Here is a 10,464-nt window from a genome sequence, read left to right as displayed (position 1 = left end):
ATTGAAATGAAAAAAATGGCTAATTTACGTATTTGTTTTTTGTGTTTGATTTTAAAACGTCATATGTTATTATTATAGGAGGTATTTAGTGCGTTCGACATCACAGGCATATTGTATAATTTTTCGATTAATATTTATTAATCAAATGTAAATAATTTCTTTACGTATGGCGTACAGAAGTAAAAATCCTTCGCCTTAAATTAAAAATAAATAAATACGACAATGGCGCATCTTGGCTGGCTTGAGAGTTTATATTGCGAAATTTACATGTGTGGATCAAATTGGGTTTTATAATTTTTTATGAACCAAATATTTTTAAAATAACACGGTATGACATCTGTCAAATTGGCTCTAACTAATTTAATTTTAGTCAATTTATATACACAAAGATTTCCTTGGTGGTATGCAGTATTACTGTATATATATTATCTATGGTGGTATAGCTCTGTGCAACCGTTTTCATCACAAAAAAGTGATTTAAAAGGTGAGTAAGCCAGTATACAAATACAAGGAACATCATATCTTAGTTCTCAAGATTGGTGATGTTAGGAAGAGATAAAATTTATTATGACGCTGATGACCTATGGGCGATGGGTATCAGATTGCGAAACTCTTTATTCAATATAGAAGTATTTACACTTGCTTATTGATAGGCAAAAATCTATCACCGGAACGTAATTTAACACTTCGGACCTGAGTAGAACGGGCAAAAGAAACTCAGCGAGTATTTTTAGAACCAGAAGTAGGAATTAGTAAAAGAAAAAAAGAAATAGGCTAACCTTTACAACAATGACCTTTAAGTTATAATAACAATCAATCTACCACAAAAGAAAAACATTTAGTCTACTACACAAATAACCAAAAGGCGAGTCAAATGTGTCAGCTGCAAAACTCCCGCCATTTTATTTTTAAGGGTATTTGTGTGACGTGACGCTGATATTGCTTGTTAATTCCAAAAATATATATTTAATTTCATGTTACATGTACCATAATGAACATATTTTGTTATTTGAAACAGCCTAAAGACGATCATCTCATTCCCAAGGTCTGTCTGCAGTCAACTAGAAAGTCATTAGTGTTGTAATATCCTTTAGTACACAAACGCTCTTTAACAATTTTATAATAGAATATTTTTGAACGTTTTCTGGGATCCTTTGTGAAAAACGTATACATTGCCCCAATTAAAGAGAAGAGTAACTAATCCTAAATTTAGGGACGATGTTGTATTTTTAAAAAATATACAAAGATAATTCTGAAACCTCTACGCTCCACAATTGTTTGCTATGAAACAGTGTTGTACAAGTATGACTTTTACCGGATAAAAATTTTCGGTAATATTGACCAAGCAAATCATGACATAATCTGTGCGAATAAAAAATCAGTGCCAGACTTCTATATGGTTAATAGGTAAATGGAAAAGTTTACTAGCACATATACTACTTGTGAGTTAATTGTATCGTTTGGCACATATCCATTCAGAAGTATAACAGTTTATCATTTCTCATTGACGTCTTCTTGAATAATATATGATAAGATTTTTTTTTGTCTTTGAAGATTCAGTCAATATGGTTTCAGTTCGGCATTGTGCTGTTTTTTTAAAGATTAACATGAACATGATCCCGTATTTTTTTCTGTAGTAATTCTGTAATAATTCTAGGTGCGTGTGGATTTTTAATATTTTCGTTAACAACTAGTTGCCACCCGCAGTTTCGCTCGCCTTTTAGGGATATCATGTGTAAGGCAAAAAAATAGCGCATGTCCTTCCTTGGATTTCAATTTTGCTTCTCACCAAATTTAATCAAAATCAGTCCAACCGTTCCAGAGATTAACAAACAGATACACAAGATAGACAAAAATGGTAAAAATGTTAATATTGGTAGAATATATAGTAATTTTAATATTACAAACAGACACTCCAATTTTATTATATCTACAGATTAATTCCCAGTTTTGATATCAAACCTCGGGGTAGATATAAGATACCTACTATTGTGAAGATTTATATAGATCCGGAAGGCACGTGACTGATGCTAGAAGATTTATGCTTTCCGACACTATTCTTGAGCATCAGAGGTTACATCTATGAATAATTACCTCTTTCGTTTATTAATATTCTTAGTACGATCTCTAGGATAGTTTACCTAAAGTTTTTCCCGCAATAATATTATCATTATATTTTATCAGTAAGATCAAAAGATTGAATATAATAAATATTGCAGGATGGTTTCCGGGTATTTGGCTTTTTAAGGTGGAATCGGAGCAAATATTTACATTTTCATTCTCATATTTATATACGACTAGCTTGAATTTGTCAAAAAAAATATTGTAGCCTTAATTAGTCGTTATTATATCAGTTATCTGCCAGTGAAAGCCCTGTCAAAATTGGACCAGCCGTGAATTAGCCAATTCACGGCTATTATATGATATAGCCGTGAATTGGCTAATTGGCTATAAACTCAAACTCAAACTCAAACTCAAATTCCTTTATTCAATATAAAAGCATTACACTTACTTATTGATTGTCAAATAAACACTACCACCGGTTCGGAAAAAGGAACACCCTGACCTGAGAAGAACCGGCGAAAGAAACTCAGCGGGTCTTTTTTTTTCTGTTATTTTTTTTTGTCAAATTTATGTACATTTATGTACCTTACATAGTAGTATATGATTAGAAATAGCCAGGAGGCGATCGTTTCATTCCCAAGGTGTGCTATCAAACATAAACTCGCTAATTGTATAGTAACCTTTTGCACACAAGCGTTCCTTAACAATTTTTTTAAATTTGGCAACAGAAGCATTTTGAACGCTTTCTGGGATCCTGTTGTAGAAGCGTATACATTGCCCCACAAAAGAGTTACTGACTCTATGCAGTCGAGTAACAGGAGTAACAAGATTGTGTTTGTTCCTTGTACCAATGTTATGAGAATCACATTTTCTCATAAAAACATTAATATTTTTTCGTACATACAAAACATTACAAAATATGTATTGAGAAGCAACAGTCAATATCTTAATTTCTTTAAATCTATGCCTTAAAGATTCCTTGGCTCCTAGGTTATAGATTGCGCGAATAGCCCTCTTCTGCAGCACAAATATAGTTTGGATAGCGGCTGCGTTACCCCAAAGCATAATACCGTAGGACATTATACTATGAAAGTAACTAAAATATACTAGTCGAGCCGTATCAACATCAGTAAGTAATCTAATTTTTTTGACCGCAAATGCCGCAGAACTCAGTCTACCCGCCAATCCGTTTATGTGGGGGAGCCACTGTAACTTGGCATCAAGAGTAAGGCCAAGAAATTCAGTTGTTTCAACTGGATCCATCGATTCCCCATTGATAAGTACATCGGGTTTTACATTTTGCACATTTGGTGTGCTAAATTTTACAATTTTAGTTTTTTTATTATTCAGTCTAAGATTATTTACGCTAAACCAATGTACTATATCGGACATAGCATTGTTTACATCGTCATACTGAACCTGTTTCCTATTAATTTTAAAAACCAAAGAGGTATCATCAGCAAACAATACTATATCATGTTTGTTCCCAACAAGAAAGGGCAAGTCATTTATGTATATGAGGAATAGAAAAGGTCCAAGAATTGATCCTTGTGGGACCCCCATACCAACTGAGACCCCAGGAGACCTTGTCCCTTTAACGTCAACCCTCTGAATTCTATTGTTAAGATAGGAAGTCAGAAGGTCGAGTGCACATTCTCTAATTCCGTAGTGATATAGTTTCCTGACCAGAGTTTCATGCTGAACACAATCAAAGGCTTTGGATAAGTCGCAGAAAATCCCCAAGGCATCCTGCGACCCCTCCCAGGCCTCATAGATATTTTTTATAAGTTCGATACCTGCGTCGGTAGTCGAGCGACCCCTCATGAATCCAAATTGTTTTCTGTGAAGCAGATTGTGTCTATTGAAATATGCTAATAATTGATTTAAAATAATTTTTTCAAATATTTTGATTTATTATATTAAATAATGTTATTATGGTATATGTATATATACATATGCATTGAGTAAAAAAGGGCTATTTTAATATTACAAACAGACGCTCCAATTTTATTATACGTATAAACAGCTCTAAAGCTACGAGCTAATCTGTCCTGTAATTCTGTCATGCCGAGTGGCTTTCAATTGAAGCCATATCTTGCACCGGTCTTCCAGCTCTAGGATATGAAGATGTTTTAGTCGGCTCACATCTTATAGGATTTCTTATTAAGGACCTTGCAACCTTAATCAGATGTTGAAGTTGTTTACTTACAACATTTTATTAGGTAATAAATATCTATACATATATAGATATATCGTCTGATATAGCCAAATTTTATCATTAGTTTATAAAAGTCGATAGAAGTATCATTTAGATATCGAATGATATTTCTAAGTTTTGGCTAGATGAAGCAGGGTTCCTCCTGATTGGATTATTTCAGTCCGGGTACATTCCTCGAAGATCTCCTCAACGGCAGCTGAAAGTACCGCTTCAATCCGTAATACCTGGAAGATCAGAGTCAAGCATGATCCAGTGTCTATCTTAATCTGGTTGTGTGTCAGTAGAATATGCAGCGATGCTATGTGGAGGAACCTCGCACATTGCCCGTTTAAGCAAACATGGTACAAGCGTTGAGATGGTGGACGTACTCAATGAGACCCCATGTTGGGTATTCTAGGCATAGATAAAGTGAGAAATTATTCTTTAACATGCCTTTAGAGGCAACATAGGAGAATAAAAATAACATTGAATGGCAATACCGTAGAAATTCGTATAGTAATAATAATAATATAATAATAATAAATCTTTATTCATTAAAAAGAGATTGAACAGAGTGGTTTATAGTTTTATAATTGATTTGTACACTTATCTTATTTCAATCAGTTGGGTGTAGTACTGTACTCCTCGCTAGGTTATAAAATAATCTGTATTAAGGAGTAACAGTCCCTTTCCCTTCTTTGGATGTTTCATAAACATTTTGTACAACATGCAAACACGTTATAAAGATTTACAAAAAATAAAAAAATAAAGAGAAAAATTAACAATATTATATGTTCTACAGTTATTTATTTAAGTGTTTGTGTGTGTGTGTGTGTGTGTGTGTGTGTGTGTGTGTGTGTGTGTGTGTGTGTGTGTGTGTGTGTGTGTGTGTGTGTGTGTGTGTGGGTGGGTGTGTGTGTGTGTCTAGGTCTTGGTGTGGATGCTTTTTCTTTTAATTATACTTGGTTAGGTATTTCTCAGTTTCGTTATAGGTCATGTGTGAAAGAAATGTACGTGCACTTTTCTTGCAATTATGGTAGGATAAGTCGTGTATTGGACAATCCTTATTGATCCTATTGTAAAGGGATGGCCCTAGGTAATGGAAAAACCTTTTACTAAAGGTAGTACGTGTTCGTGGAACTACACAGACCTTGTCTTTTCGCCGTATGTTTATTTTTTTGTAGGGGGTTTGGCGGTGCTGTAATAGAATTGTCTGCAGTATAAAATTCTGTCGTATATTAAGGACGTTCCATTCACTATACAATTGTGTAGTTGGGAAGGTGAGTGGACGGAAGGTAGCCACTTTTAGTATGGATTTATGCGCAATTTCCAGTGGCTTTAGGATAGTTTTTGCAGTCCCACCCCAGCATGTAATGCAATATGTAATAATAGATTGACACAGGGCAAAATAGACATTTCTTATAATGGCTTGAGTTGTAATAGTTCTTAAGGTTTTAAATATATATATTAGTTTCCGAACTCTACTTGTAGTTAGGTTGATATGTTCCTTGAAATTGAGATTTTTATCTATGATTATACCGAGATACTTTGTACAATCCACTAATGTTATATAAGGACATTGACAAATAGATTGTGTTTCTATATTGCAGTTGTGAGCTTTGAGGGTTATAGGTTGATTAGGTTGTGACGCAGAAGTGATAGAATATGTAATAAAATTTGTTTTTGATGTATTAAGGGTAAGCGTGTGAGCGTAAAGCCAGTTTACAATTACATTTAATCCAGTTTGTGCCAAGTGCTGGAGTTCAAGCCAAGAATTTGCAACAAAGGTTATTGCAGTATCGTCAGCAAAAGATACAATTTTAGCATTTGGGATATCAAGGTTACATAGATCATTAATAAATACAAGAAATAGGGTAGGACCCAAAATACTTCCTTGTGGAACGCCGTAATGGATCGGTAATTCATCACTAAGACTTTTATCTATCTTGACTATCTGTGAACGATTTGTTAAATAATCTTTTAAAAGATCTAATTGTAGTCCCCTAACACCTACTTTTTCAAGTTTGACTAAGAGAGAGTTCATTTGAATGGTGTCGAATGCCTTCATAAGATCCAAAAATACAGTAAGAACCTTTTTATTTTGATCTAGATTCTGCACGACATAATTAGTTAAATTCAGAACAGCGTCATTAGTAGATTTATTTTTGCGAAAGCCAAATTGTTGTTGTGATAGTAAATTAAAATGTTCGAGGTATTTTACTAGTCTATTATTAACTATACGTTCAAGTACCTTAGATAGGGCACTCAGAACTGCTATAGGTCGGTAATTATTAGGAAGGCATCCGTCACCTCCCTTAAAGACTGGGTGAATGATTGCTTTTTTAAGTGAGGTAGGAAATATACCGGTCTCAAAGCAAAGGTTAAAAATGTGACACAAGACGGGAGCTAGAATGGTTGAATATTTCTTTAGAACTGAGGATGATATGCCGTCCCAACCAGTAGCAGCATTAGAACGAAGGGAATTTATAACAGTAGTTATTTCAATAGAGTCTGTAGGATCCAGAACAAAAGATGAGGTCGCGGTGGTATCACTTGAGTTATGCAAGTACGATAGTGTTTGGGTACTATTACAGCTGTTGTTTATATTATTTGCAAGTTGCTTACCAATATTTACAAAATATGCATTTACCTTATTACACGAGTCAATTGGTGAAGGGGACAATTTTAGCAGTTTTGTAGGAGAGTTTTTCGTTTTGGTTGTATTAGTTACTCGCTTTAAGGCGTCCCAGAGCGTTTTTGGATGAAAGCTTGCTTTATCAATTTCTTGCATGTCATATGTTCTTTTAACTTTTTTTAGAATCCTATTACAAAAATTTCTATACCTCTTGTAAGTTATTTTTAAGATATCATTATCTGGGGATTTTTTTAGTTTCTTATGTAATGCATCTCTATTTAATAATAGTCATTCACACTATTTAAATTCATTTTATAATGAATTTAAAATGAATTCCTTCTACAGAGTATTTTTTAGAAGACTAATTTTAGGTTGATTTGTTTGTAATAAATCGGAATAGATGCTAGTAGCGTTTTGTAGAATTCTACTTCAATCCAATAATAGAAAAACCAAAAATCGATTCTTAAAAATCGAGGTTAATTAGCGTTTGCGTACCATAATAGTTCGTTAGTAATCTTTTCCAGTGAATTTGAGCTTTCTTAGGCCAATATTTTTCATCATTAGTACATAGTATAAAACAAAATCGCTTTCTAAGTCCCTATATCCCTATTTATGTTTAGATCTTCAAAACTAAGTAACGGATTTTGATGCGGTTTTTTTTAATAGAGTGATTGGAGAGCTAGCTTTTTGTATACAATAAAGTAAAGAATAATAGTAATAAAATTAAATAAAGTCGCCCTAAAAATCTTAGTCGATTTTGTAATTAGAAACCGAGTGAAATATAAAATTAGTATTTAAAAGTCTGATGCTGTAAGTGGGATTATTGATAAATATATAAGATTGTTTTCATAATACTCTAGCTCAAAGTATTTGAATAAAAAAAATTATATAGCTACTAAAATCAATTTGCTGTCGAAACGCTTGGCCCTTGGAGTAGTGGTGCAAAAAGCTTCATTAAAAGTATAACACCTCGCCTCATTGCCTCCACTGGTGACAGGAGGGCTGGTTCGTTTTTTGCCCAGAGGATCGGAATTGCGATTCAACGGGGAAATGCTGCTAGCATTCTTGCCACAATTCCACGCAGTCAAGATTTATACAGTAACTAGTGATAGTTCATATTTGTATATATATATTTAAGCATTTAATGTTGTTAATTCTTGTTCACAAATAAAATATATTTATTTTTTTAATAAAAAAAAAAACTAAAATCATACCTAATTGTAAATAAGATCGGACCAAGAGTCGAGCCTTGGAAAACCCCTGGCCTTCATATTGGCAGCTGAAGAAAATCTATTAATAATAATGACAATAAAAGTGAGTAAGTACGTATACTTGTAAAATAATAACGAGACACTTTACGAACCGAATATTACATGGATGCTGTATAGTCGTATCCAAATTCGCGTTCTAAATATAAGAATTGCCTCTTGACAATATACTCAAAAACTATATATTCATAACTGACAATTGTCAATGGTTTTTTTAAAACGAGTGTTTAGGCATACTTGTGACTCGTTGACATTGATGTCATTGAAGTTGACAAGGTTTGTGTTTTAAAACCTACCCGGATGAAATCCACGGTATCAACAACAACAGCCTGTAAATTCCCACTGCTGGGCTAAAGGCCTCCTCCCCCTATGAGGAGAAGGTTTGGAACATATTCCACCACGCTGTTCCAATGCGGGTTGGTGGAATACACATGTGGCAGAATTTCAATGAAATTTGTCACATGCAGATTTCCTCACGATGTTTTCCTTCACCGCTGAGCACGAGATGAATTATAAAGACAAATTAAGCACATGAATCAGCGGTGCTTGCCTGGGTTTGAACCCGCAATCATCGGTTAAGATGCACGCGTTATAACCACTGGGCCATCTCGACTCCTTAATCCACGGTATCAATTATTTTAAATAAATTAATATAAATATGAGACAACATTACATACATTACTCTGATACCAACGTAAGTAGCTAAAGCACTTATGTTATGGAAAATCAGAAATAACGACGGTACCACAAACACCCAGGCCCAAGACAACATAGAAAGCTAATGATAATCTACATCGACTCAGCCGGGAATCGAACCCAGAACCTGGGAGTGGCGTACCCATGAAAACCGGTATACACACCACTCGACCTCCGTAGTCGAGTGGTGTGTACACCCGGTTGGCAGCAATACTTACAAATAGAGTCCGAAACTTCGGTCGGACACTACTTACAAATACTGATTAAAATCTTGTATGCCCATAATTATTTCTTCGAATATTAGAACTTTCATAATCTCTCATTCTCACACCTCTCTCTCAAAAGCTCTCATTATCAGAATAAGAATAAGAATAAGAATAAGAAATGTTTATTCGGGACAAACATACATTGCAAACATAATTATCAAAAAAAAAAAAAACACAAAAAAATCAAATCAAATCATCATCATATTTAACATTAGCTAACTAACAACATTAACTAGTGACTATAAGAAAACAACAAAAATAAAAAAAAAAACTTAAAACATTTAAAGGAAATTAAAAAAAAAAATAATAATAATAATATAACAAACGCCACAAAATTTATACAAATAAACAAACAAAGTCTTAACTTATGATGTCTGCAATCGCGATGTTTCCCGAAAAGGTGAACCATTCAGCTTTTATGTTGGATTAAAACCCAACGCTGATTTTCAATGGTACCCTTTGTGACTGTGACGAGCCGTGACAAAGTGTTGAATAAAAAAATTAATATAGTTATGTAAAATAATAAGAATATTATATAAATAAATACTTTATATACTTACATATTATAATTCAGGTTGTCGTTTAATAGCAATAAATAAATGCAAGTTTTTAAAGTAAATGCAAAGCGAACCGCCAAAATAATAAAATAATAGTTTTGAATTAGTAGAAAAAAAAATAATAATAATAATTAGACATTATAAAAATAAATTGTATCAAAAATAGCAAGTTGCAGCGAGTAGTAAAAGTAATAAAAAAAATTATAATAAATAATTAATAAGAATAGTATTTATGACGAATGTAGTTGCAAACTATATAAATATAACTTGTATTTGATACGAAACGTGTACAAGGTTTTTGAGTGCAAAAGGGGAGGTGGTATGTTATTCCAACATTTCGTCGCTGCATATCGAAAGCTACCACGAAAGTTCACCGTTCGATGTGGTGGCACACTTAGCAAGTACGAAGACGCTCTTGTAGGATACAGTGTATTTATTTCTTTTAACCATCTCAATTTATTGTAAAGATATATAGGGGCTTTATGTTGGACAATACCAAAGAGTAAGGTCGCAAGGTGTAATTGTCTGCGATATTCCATTCTTATCATTCGTGCGTCATTAAGATAAGGAGTTACGTGAGTATGGGGTGGTATTTTAAAGCAATACCTGACACAGGCATTTTGTACACGTTGAATAATGTTCTTTGTTCGTGCAAGTAGTCTTGGTCCAATAACAACATCAGCATAGCTAAATTTAGACAGCACGAGAGAATCGCATAGCTTAATTCGCATGTCTACGCTAAGGACATCTCTTATTTTGTATAGTACCTTTAGCCTATAGA

The sequence above is a fragment of the Vanessa cardui genome, chromosome 5 (genome assembly GCF_905220365.1).
Source record: "Vanessa cardui chromosome 5, ilVanCard2.1, whole genome shotgun sequence".
Taxonomy (NCBI): domain Eukaryota; kingdom Metazoa; phylum Arthropoda; class Insecta; order Lepidoptera; family Nymphalidae; genus Vanessa; species Vanessa cardui.
This window is presented reverse-complemented; position numbering follows the sequence as displayed.